Genomic DNA, 12,212 nt, shown 5'->3' on the forward strand with positions numbered 1-12,212 from the left:
GCAGTTTATACTATACAAATGTGTTCTTTACTCCAGGCCATATTTTCTGGCCTATAAACAGGGTTAAATTATTATATTACACAGTGGAATTGCTTTGGCTTGGCCACTACCCACAAACTTGAGCAAATCTTAAAGTCCTCCTTTTGGACTCTTGGGGGAACCTGTTGTATCTTCACATGTGTCTTTTTAGTGCACTGAACAAGTCACACAATAAAAAGAAAGGGGGGAAAAAAAGGAACAGAAAGCTCAAGGGAAAAATCAAATATCAAACACCATCAGTATTCAAAATTAATGAATAAAACTCCGGGGCCCATCATCCAGGTGCTTCTGCTTCATTCAACGACTAGCCATAGTTAGATGGTCTGTATTCACAAATCACATGGTAAAGAACCCTGTGCTTAAAAGTACATAGGCTATCAGTTATATTTATACAGAGACGATGTGTAGAACTGAATCAGTTGTCTGAATAATTCTGCCTACAGTCTACTTTTGCAAGTGTAGATTTTGTTTCACACGTTATTAAAATTTGTTTTATTGGATGATTTTCTAATCCTCCATTGCACAGTGCCTGTAGAGGTACAGACAAGGCATTGCATGAATTAGAAAGTTTCTAAAAGTAGCCACCACATATTAATAGTTGAATTGCCAGACAGGCTTTGTATATTAAGTATTCACAATCATTGTATTGCCACCAATGTCTGATCAGTATTGTCAAATAGTATTAGTAGTTATTTAATTGATGCTATTAATTTTAGCACCTAGAAAGCAAGTAAGTACAATTTTTCTGTGGGCACTTTAATTATATGAGAATTTCTAAGTAGGGGAAAGATAATTACTGAGAAAGGAATTTATCATTGAAGGGTAAATACATGAACATTTCTGTCTTCTCAATGGTGAAGCATGGTAATTGTTTTAAATTTGCTAATTAAGATTACATAGTAATCCATAGGTAAAATTCTGCAGGTAAAATATTGCATTTACCTTTAAACCTTTTATGTTACTATTTAATTAAATACTGCACATACTAAGGTACCATCCTGCAGCATGTTATAAATGTAAGCAATCTATCAGGTCATTCCTCCATACATTCATGCATTTATCAAATATATATTGATCACTTATTGTGTACAAAGCATTCACCCATTTTCTGTCTAGATTCTCTCCAGAGTTGGAAGTTTGATCTATGCTTACACACCCACCCCACCCAATCTATCATGATGATACATTAACAAGTTTGTGTAACAATACCTTTATGATTGGAACGTTAGAGATACCTAGAAAAACTTCTATTGGAAAAAATAGTTACATGAGTACACTGAAGTGTTTATATTTATAAAGATGATTTCTCTATCTCCTAGTCAAAAGAAATTACATGAAATGGCATCATTTGAATTACAACTACCACTACATTTGAAGAAAAGAGGAAGCTTGAATAGGGCCTGAGGACAATTATTATTATTAGAGATTTAAGACTCTTAAAATTTCCAACATACTGGACTGGCTTCTACTGATGAGAAAGGAGCAATTTACAGACCTTCCAAAGATCTCTAATTCATTTAGGCCATTTGGGAATAGTGTAACAAATAACCTCTTTTAGCTCAGTAAGTAGTACTATACTGACTAAAAAGTGAGCAGTTTATAATCTCTCACTTTGAACCAGATTGCCTTGCTTCCCTTCCCATAGAGGCAGGGGCTGCCTACATACCTCTGAATTTTCCAGCCAGGAGTGGGGTGACTCCTAGTTTGGGTTTCCCGGGCTCTGCCATCCACTTTCCATCCTGAACAGAAGGAGGTAAGAATGGACATCTAGCCATAGTGAATCCACTCAACACCTCCCTCCCTCAGAGGTCATTTTCTATTCCTGGAGAGAATCTAGCATGGTGATTAGGAGCAAGGGCTATCTATCTACCTATGTATGTATGTACGTATGTATCATTTGTGTATCTAAATTGAATACCTGCTATGTGTTAGGGCTTCCTCTAGGCCCTGGAAATATAGTAATGAATAAAAACCAACAAACTTCTCTGCCCTTAGAAATTTTTACATTCTAGTTTGTACTAGTTGACATTCTACTGGATGATTATAGAAATGTATTCAATTTCTGTCCTTTTCCTCAGTTTTCTCAGTTGTAAAATGGAGGTAATAGCAAGTACTACTTCATAGGGTGTTGGAGAGATTTAGTCATCAAATACATATGAAGCACTTAGGCCTGACACCATAAGCCTTAGCTATTCTTAGTACATGGGAAACATTGCCTAGATAAAGACATCTGTGGGCATTTTACTGTTGAGGGTAGAAAGGGAAATAATTTTGTCTCACTTTTGTTTTTTTTGCTAGAGCCAGGAATGAAAGAAATGAATTCACTGATAGAAGTGAGCTTTCATTGCATCAACTGTTCATTGATTTATTCACTCATTCATACATTCATTTGTTCATTCCCTCACCCAGTAAACATTTATTGAGCAGTTACAAAGTTCCAGGCATTATGCTGGGACTCATTAGATCAATAAAATCCTGCTTAAGGAAGCTCAGAATCTAACAAGGACAACAGAGAAGTAAAGTACTATTATAATATTCTATGATAATTGCAGTGATTTTAAAAGTATAGACAAAATGCTATTTTCTCTATGCATGCTTAAGGAGATAAGTCAGTACCCATAGTTCTTCTTTGCACCTCTAAAATTTTAGCCTGTATGGTATGCACTAGACTTTAAAAAAAGGATTATTTCATTTATTTACCAGAATTGCGGAATTAACTACTCTTTGTAAATTTTCCAGATGTGATCTTTTAAAAGGAACAGTAAAAGAAGTTTTAATCTGTTTTTTGAAATCATTCAAAAACAAATTGTTCACTTCTTCATTTTCTTAACCTGTGACTGTTAAAGACAAATTGTTTTTGATGACTCATGGTCATCATTATGAAGTTGAGCTTTCAAAGGGCCTTGAGTCTGTTGGACAGTTGAGTCTGTTGAACTCTTCTGTTAGTAACTTGTGGGACGACCCCACCCACCTCCCATCTTCCCATGGCCTTTATGTAGTTTTGGCTAAGAGGACATTTTCTTCTTCCTTCCTTCAAAGACACATAATGAACATTTAAGATTGCTGGATAAGTGACTGAAGAAATGTGTTGCTGCTATAGTTACATTTTTGAAAATGGGACTATATGTACTTTTTCTGTAAATTTGGATCAGATTTGAAATATTGCCAATAGTAGATCAAAACTGAGACTGATGGGAGTAGAGTTGATAAAAGTGCTTTTGGACCTGTGGATAATCTTTGAAAGACTGTCTTTGCTAGTCTGTAATAGTAACAAACGAACACTATTCCAGTTTAATGGTCCAGAAGAGAGAAATGTCATTGTGTAATATTAATACATAATGTAGTAAAATAAATGTCATCAGTGTCTTCTATATTCAGTGATTATTCTATGATTTGTCTACCTGAACATGTCAAAGTATTTGGCTGCAACTTAGGGGAGTTGATTAGTCAGAATGAAAGCAATGAAATGAATCAGTTGATAAAGGTCCTCACCCTGATATAACCATTGTCTAACCTTATAATTTGAACAACCAGGGACATATCAGGGGGAATCCAGTTGGTACAGAAGAAACTGAAACATAATCAAAAGTGACAAAGGATCAACTGGAGATTGGGAGAACGTTAGGTAGAAAAACATTTGGTTCAGAGCCAAAATATAAGATATACAACTATTTCTAGATTTTAAATGAAACTTTAAAAGTTTAAAAGTTAAATGGAAAAGATAGAAATAATTGTGAGAATTCAAACATTTACTCGTCATGCCCTTAATTATTATTTCTTCCATTTTGTCACAATATTCTTCGTATTATCGTAAAGGAGTTGTGAGAAACAGAATTATAAGATGAAAAATGTAACAATTTTATGAAACGTTGTAACCAAAAAATAGACTACAGAGTATTCCTTCTCTCTTATCTGTCTTTGTAAACCACATAAAATGATAAAAACACAGCTTCATCCTTAAGATCAGAGGCCAAAATGTGTGTCAAGGTGCCATAGTTGTGTATGTTTTAAATCAAACTTTAAAACAGAAATTTAAGCTGTCATTTCTCAAAATCCTTGCTTCTATATGTTAATCTCATCATTTTGAAAATTTTCTATCGTTTAAAAATCATATTCTGTTTACTGGTAATTCATGTACTCTTTCAGCCTACATTATACTCAAAGAGAGAGTCATTTTCTCTGTAGTATCTTATTGATCTGTGTGTAATTTAAAATAAGAACATTTTAATTTTATTAGCTTTTCTTAGCAAAATGGTACATGCAAATGATGCAAATAATGTATAATTTTCTTGTAATCATCCATGCAGTTTCATTTTACTTGAACACAATTTTTAATACATTAGTAATAAATGCACACTGTGGAAAGAAATGTTATAAAAAGTAAGTCATCTGTAACCCTACCACCCCTAGACAACCTTGGCAAATAGTTTACATCCTTTCAGATTTTTTATTATTGATATTCTACTAAAGAAATCTGTGTCATCTATCTCTGTCTTCTTAAAGTTGTATCTCTGTATTCATATTCACAGATGAGTCTACCTTTATCTAGAAAATAGGCTTATACTCTACATACTACTTTTCACTTGGTTTTTAAATTCAAATTGTATTATAAATACTTATCTACATTTGTCCTTATGAATGGTTGCATTTTGAAGATATATGATATTTTTTAGCCATTTCTTTACTTTTGGACGTTTATCTTGTATCCTTTTCTTTCCTATTATAAAGACCACATTATAAAAAAATTCTCAAATAGTTTAAAAAATGTACTTTTCTGAATTCCCAGTGGAATTGTTGGGTCCAGTGGAATGTACACATATGCTGTCCTGAAAGCTGTGGACGAACTCCCATCCTAGAAATATTGTCTGTACTGGCCCTTTCTACAAACTCTTGCACCCTAGTCTTAGAATTTTTTTTTTCCAAAAAAAATTTGAGAGTTGAAAAATGATAGCTATGCTTGCTTTCTCTAGAAGAGGCTAAAATATTACCAATATTTCTGTAGGTTTTTTATTGTCCACAAAAAGAAAGCTAGCCACCTAACAACTACTTGGTCAGACCCAAACCAACCCATTAGGTTAGTGGCAAATTCCTCTTTGTTTTTAAACATTAAAGGAGCGAGGACTGTATCTTTAGAATATCAATAAAGTATTTAGTCCAGTATTATTTACAAAAAGACTTTTTGATAATGGCTTCTAAGTTGACAATAAGGATAAAATCTCAAAGGAATCTTTTTAGATCACAGTCTAAAAGCATAAACGTTCGTAAGAATATCAAAGGAATGCTTTTGCTGGATTCACTCCACTAATTCATGTAGGCAACATCCCAAACTCCAGCAGCCGGCAGTTGCTTTGTTGAAGACAAACTGCATCTGTAATCAGTGTGACAGGACCACAGGTTGCATATCATCACTTCCACCAAGTTATGCAAGAAAGCGTAACTTGAATAATATTAACACCGTCATTGGGAGAGCACAGACGTCAATAAGAATACTTTTAAATGAAGTAAAAAAAAAAAATAGACTTCAGGCATTGAAGCAAAAATTTGCATTTGGCCAAGGTTTTGCAGTGGGATAGAGTTTTTTAAAACATTGGGAATGAGGTTAATTGCATGGCTAATTGACCTGGGGAAAAAAATGTAGTAAGTGCATTTCTCTTCTCCAAAGCCGGGAGGTCAGAGTGAGTATTCATCTATCCTTCTTATCCACACTTAGGGCTACTAGAAATGATATTCTGGTGATGTCTGATGGCTACTAGGAATGAAATGTAGATGGGACCTCCTCAGTAGTTGTAGCTACAGATGATAAACCAGAAATTCATTTTGGTCATAAATTGCTCCTTGGCCCACTCTGTAAGCTACATCATCTAAATCAGACCAGTACGTTTATGATCACAAAAATCTCCTATCAATGGTTGTACACAATATATTACATAGGGACTGTCTTACATACTGCTGGTGTCTTTTGAACTTGAGATCAACACCTCTGCTGGATTTTTACCCTGCTCGTCCTCCTCATTCCTCCTCCTCCATCTTGTAACTTCCAGTTGTTGAAAGCGTAATATGTGCCAGGCTTTGTGTTGAGCATTTTTTATTTATTTATTTTTAAAATTTTTATTGGAGTACAGTTGATTTACAATGTTGTGTTATTGTCTGCTGTAGAGCATTTTAAAAATATTTCCACTTATCCTCAGATTATTTTGAGTCAGTAACAGTTAAGGTGTTGTGTTACATTGCCTTCTTTTTAGAGATGAGGAATCTGAGATTCAGAGTTAAAGTAGACTCAGGGACTTATTGTTCAATGATAGTTTTCTCATTACTTATCCTCTTTGATCCTCAATTGCTAATCTAACAATAAAGTAGTAGACAATGTTTACTGAGGGCTTATGATGTGACAGACACTCTGCTAAGTACTTGGACTTTACAACATCTCTAAGAGGCAGGAATTATTACCCCCCCATGTTAGATGAGAAAAATAAGGCTTAAAGAGATAGAATTCATTATACAAAGACACAGGGCTAGCAAAATCAAGAACAGAAATCAGATGTGGGATACCATATAATACAAAGCCTAGAGGATTCAATGTAATAATTCATTTTAAATGCTTAATATAGTGCCCATAACATAGAAAGTATGCAGTTCATGTTACTTTTTACAGTTAGTGGCAGTACCAATAATTGAACTAAGATGCCTGACTTTAGCCTATGCCTAATTTCTAACTTTTGACTATACAAAATAAAATTGATTTACAAATGGTTATTGCTGTTGAGAGAAAACTTAGAGGTCAATTCCCCCACTTTTAATTTTTTTTGGCCAAAGATCCATAGTTGACAATACCCTACTGAATGCTACATATCTTTTACAAAATGTGTTTCATTTTATATTTTTAGGTGGTTTATTGCAAGTCATCAAATACCATGCAATTGTGAACACTTTATGTAAACATTACTGTTTATTAATTGTTCCCATTGTACCCCTGTCTGAAGTTTTTCAAGAATGACTTTGTTTGGAAATTAGTATCATTAGAAGTGAATTTTCAGTTAGCAGCTTAGCAATTATCTATTAAACTCCTACTGTGAGGATGACTACAGGAGTATAAAAATCAGTAACTTGCATTTCCTGAAAGATACATGTAAGCAAACCAATCATTTGAGTTCAAGTGATAGGAGCAGGGTCAAGGTATTAATAGAGTGCAGGGAGAGAAGAGAAGAGGGACAGCTGTCCAGCCCAAAGTATTATAAATGATCCTGCAGAAAACAATCTTCTTCATTCCAAGACAAATATGATACCGATTTTTTTTAATAGACCAAAATGTAAGTGTGCATACTTTATCACTAATTAGAATGCAGCCTTACCTGACATGAAAACTGACTTAATATTTACATTCTCATTCTCTTCTCTGTCTCTTTTTTCTTTTCCTCCTCAGCTAAGTAGAAAGACTCAGTGCATTTTCATGCTAAACTTTTCAGCATACCATAAAAGAACAGCACATTGGACAATTAAATTCTTATATTTTTTCTTTCTACGTTTAAAAATATTAAAGGAAGAAATTATTCAGCCATGAACTAGTAGGGCAAAATAAATACTGGAAAAAATGCTTTTGACTAGAGTTTGTTCCAATGATAATTATGAAATATGTCAAACTGTTCTGAAATAGTAGATACTTATTGCAGAAAATAGAAAAAGGGAATGACATTTGTTGTCCAAAATATCAAAATAGTTTTAAAAAAATGTTAATTAAAAAAAACAAAGGACTATTATTGTGAACATATGGGGAGACTTTTTGATACTTCATTTTACATGGTTTGACTCTTCTGGTTCCTAATTTATGTATGTGACTATGGAAAAAGTTGGGTACTTTCAGAAGTCACGTTAAGTATTTTACAGCCAAAAAAAAAAGGGTAAGAATGTACATATTTGCTGGTATGTACATATTTATTTCAAATCTTATCTAGAATCAATCATAATTTAAATGCAGTGTAACTTGACAAACTATAATAGGTTTTAGTATACAAAATGAAAATTTGTTGATCATTCAGACATTGAAATTAACTTGATAAATACAAATACATATTTATTCCTTATTAAAGTTTTAAGGTTTTATTTATTTTAATGTCTGTATAAAAACATGGAGCAATAGAATTTATGACTATAAATGCAGAAATCCTACATAACTTTAACCATTATTTACCATTAATGATGTTGAGTTTATTCTAAGAATGCAAGCATAGATTTTAATTAACCTCTTAACCTATAACTTAATTTTTCAGTTCAACAGGTCAGTTGATTCAGAACATTTAATAAAATGGAGAATATTTTGTTTTTATATAAAATCACCTTGTTTATTTTGGAACAGAGATTTCTCCTTTTAAGTGATAAAGATCATCTACCTAAAATCAATAGTCAACATCATTATAAAAGTTGTAATATTAAAGACATTTCCATTAAAGTCAGAAATAATACAAATACATCATGGTCACCATTATGGCATACTTATTAACTGTGGTGCTAAAATTTTTGGCCAATAATGTAGAAGTAAAGTAGAAAAAGAAAATAAAATATAAGTATATATTGAAAATTATGAACTAAATCCTGACTATTTGACAGGCAAAGAAAAATATACCTAATATATGAAAAGATATTTAAAAGCAATAAGAAAAAATGAATATGCAAAGTAAAAATGAGCAATTTTCTCACAAAAATATTATATTTTATCAAAACTAGATGAAAAATATAAAACCTTACTAGTAATCAACAACATACATACTGAAACAGTGATTGATACTTTTCTAAAATCAAAATAGTAAAGAGATAATCATAGACTTTAGTTGAGCAGAACACAAGAAAATGGACATTCTCAGATACTACTTGTGGGATTATAAATTAGTTTAACTTTTCCTAGAAGAAAGTGGTCATATTTCACAAAATCTTTTAAAATATTTACATTCTTATGATATAACTTTATCACTTATAATCTTGTTAAGGAAATAGCCACAAGAAAAACAAAAAATTAGAAGAAGCAAAGTGTTTTTGTTGTAGTTGCAGACTGGCTAAATAAGTTGTTTTATGAATAATATGATAAGTAATGCAATAAAATTCATGATATTTAATGATAAGAGACTATGTAATAGTATGGGTTATATGTGTGTATATGTGTGTTTTTGTGTATTCCTAATTTTGAGAAAAAGGAAAAAAATACACATTTATAAGTTTTGAAAAAATCATTAAAATATTGTAGCTTATCATTTGGCAGTTGAATTATCAGTGATTTTTATTTTCTACTTCATTTATTTATTTTATGAAAAGGATAGTATTACTTTTATTGAGTACATAATTATGCTAAAATTTTAACACAGTTCCCATGAATAGTTCCTTAATCTATGGAATAAATTTTGCTTTGTCCATAAATTGTATGTATATTAGATGCTAAAAGCACTAATTAAAAAAAAATTTCTAGCTTTAATTGATCCAGTACATAACAGGTCTGTTTTAGTTAAACACCAGTCCTCTAAAAACATGGTCCAAATATTAGTTATCAAGGTATATTACCTGTAAGTAATTTCATAAAATACAAATTTTGCTGCTGGCCTGTCAGTCTACAAATTATATATATAACTGTTGCACATCATGATCAGTGACCAATCAATCATGCAGCTTCTTTCACTCTATTGGTGACTGGTCAGTGCACATCCATTAATCAGTTCATTCACAGAGAAGCTTATAGTGGTCTAACCTCTTTTTAAGTGATAAACCCATGTGACATTTTATAAATATGAATATTCAAAAAAGAAGAATTGGCCAACAAAGATGGAAAGAAAGAATGTTTTGGGAGTGAAATTTCAATTAAACATTTCTTTTTAGAGAACAAATAGCAGATCACTGTCACCATTTGGAATACTTTATATATGCAGCCAGGGCAACTTAATGAATGTGAATTTAGCATAAATGAGGACATTGGTTGTGATGAATAGGTAAAGATGTCCTAGAGGAAATGATGCCAACAAAAACTTTACATTAAAGGAATCTCAGAGATAATTGCACATCAGTGAAAGCAAAAACATGAAAATGATGGAAGCAGGCTGATCCATACTTAGAAAGGAGTATGACAATTCTCAAGGCTTAGAAAAGATGCTTGCTCAATATGGAAATTTACAGAATAAGAAAGCAAGCATTATTCAAGATACTGAATGAATTTTTACAAGGAAAATAATTCTCAAAGTTTCTAATATTAAATTACAGTTTATTAAATGTTAGTTTTACTATTTTCTATTTCCCTTTATATTTGTAACTGGTAGGAAGTTTTTACAGTTTTATCTTCACTTATCCTTCTTTGATGCTCTTCCTTTCTTTATGTAGATCCAAGTTTCTGATGTATATTATTTTCCTTGTCTGCTGTAGAGCATTTTAAAAATATTGCCACTTATCCTCAGATTATTTTGAGTCAGTAACAGTTAAGGTGTTGTGTTACATTGCCTTCCTTTTAGAGATGAGGAATCTGAGATTCAGAGTTAAAGTAGACTCAGGGACTTATTGTTCAATGATAGTTTTCTCATTACTTATCCTCTTTGATCCTCAATTGCTAATCTAACAATAAAGTAGTAGACAATGTTTACTGAGGGCAAAGAAAACTTCTTTTAACATTTCTTGCAAGTAAGGTCTACTGGCAACACATTTTCACTATTTGTGTTTGTCTGACAAGTCTTTATTTCTCCTTCATTTTTGTAAGATAATTTTGCAGAGTACAGAATTCTACGTTGGTAGTTTTTTTTTCTCTCAACACTTTAAGTACTTCACACAATAATCTTCTTGCTTGCATGTTTTCTGAGGAGAAGTTAGATATAATTCTTTGTTACTATATAGGTTAGGTGTATTTTAACTTTGGTTTCTCTTTCTGAATTTTTTCTTTATCTTTGATTTTCTGTAATTTGAAAATGATATGCCTAGGTATAGTGGATTTTTTTGTTTGCTTTTTGGCATTTAACTTTCTTGGTGTTTTCTGAGCTTCTTGGATCTGTGGTTTGGTGTCTGACATTAAGTTGGGGAAATTCTCAGTTATTATTGTTTCAAATATTTCTTCTATTCCATTCTCCCTCTCATTTCCTTCCCATTATACGTATGTTGCACCTTTTGTAGTTGTTCCACAGTCCTTGGATTGTCCTGATTTTTCAGTCTTCGTTCTTTTTGCTTTTCAGTTTTTGAGGTTTCTATTGATATATCATCTAGCTCAGAGATTCTTTCCTGAGCCTTATCCAATCTCCTACTAAGCTCATCAGAGGCATTCTTCATTTCTGGTACAGTGTTTTTGATCTCTAGCATTTCTTTTTGGTTCTTTTGTAGAATTTCCATCACTATGCTTATATTGCCCATCTGTTCTTGCGTGCTGTGATTTTAAATTCCTTGCCTGATAATTCTAACATCAACATCTCTGTCATATCTGGTTCTGATGCTTGCTTTTTCTCTTCAAATTGTGTTTTTTGCCTTCTGGTATGCCTTGTAATTTTTTTCTTGGAAGCCAGACATGATGTGCCAGGTGAGAAGAACTGCTGTAAATAGGTTTTTAGCAATGTGCTGGTGAGGAGTGAGGGGAGGGCAAGTGTTCTATAGTCTTTTTTTTTTTTTTTTTGCAGTACTTGGGGCTCTCACTGTTGTGGCCGCTCCCATTGCAGAATACAGGCTCCGGACGTGCAGGCTCAGCGGCCATGGCTCACGGGCCCAGCCGCTCCGTGGCATGTGGGATCTTCCCAGACTGGGGCACGAACCCGTGTCCCCTGCATCGGCAGGTGGACTCTCAACCACTGAGCCACCAGGGAAGCCCCTATAGTCTTATGATTATTAAATGTTAGTTTTACTATTTTCTATTTCCCTTTAGTTTTCAGTCTTAGTAAGCCTTTGCCTCTGGACTGTGAACTTCATGTGTGCCTCTTTGTCCCTTCTGCCCACCTCCCGTTTAGGTGGGACAGAGTGACTAGAGAAGGCTGGAGTTGAGTATTTCCTTTTTCTAGGTCCGTTAAGCTCTGGTTAAGTAATTTATCCTGAGGCAGATATCGTTAAGAACAGAGTGCTCTGATGTGCTTTGAAATGCTTCCTTTCTTCTCCCTCTGCCAGAAGCACCCAGTGATTTTCCCCTGAGTTCATTTACTGTGAGAACCTGGTCAGGATGCTGGAAGAAAATCTCACAG

General features: G+C 33.1%; 1 protein-coding gene across 2 annotated transcripts in view; it reads left to right on the forward strand.

The window, feature by feature from the left end:
* Positions 1–12,212, forward strand: part of USH2A (usherin) — a gene marked incomplete at both ends in the record, with an annotated part of 756,807 nt that overhangs the window by 100,045 nt on the left and 644,550 nt on the right. The window lies entirely within an intron of this gene.

The sequence above is a fragment of the Hyperoodon ampullatus genome, assembly GCF_949752795.1.
Source record: "Hyperoodon ampullatus genome assembly, chromosome: 2".
NCBI classification, from domain to species: Eukaryota; Metazoa; Chordata; class Mammalia; order Artiodactyla; family Ziphiidae; genus Hyperoodon; species Hyperoodon ampullatus.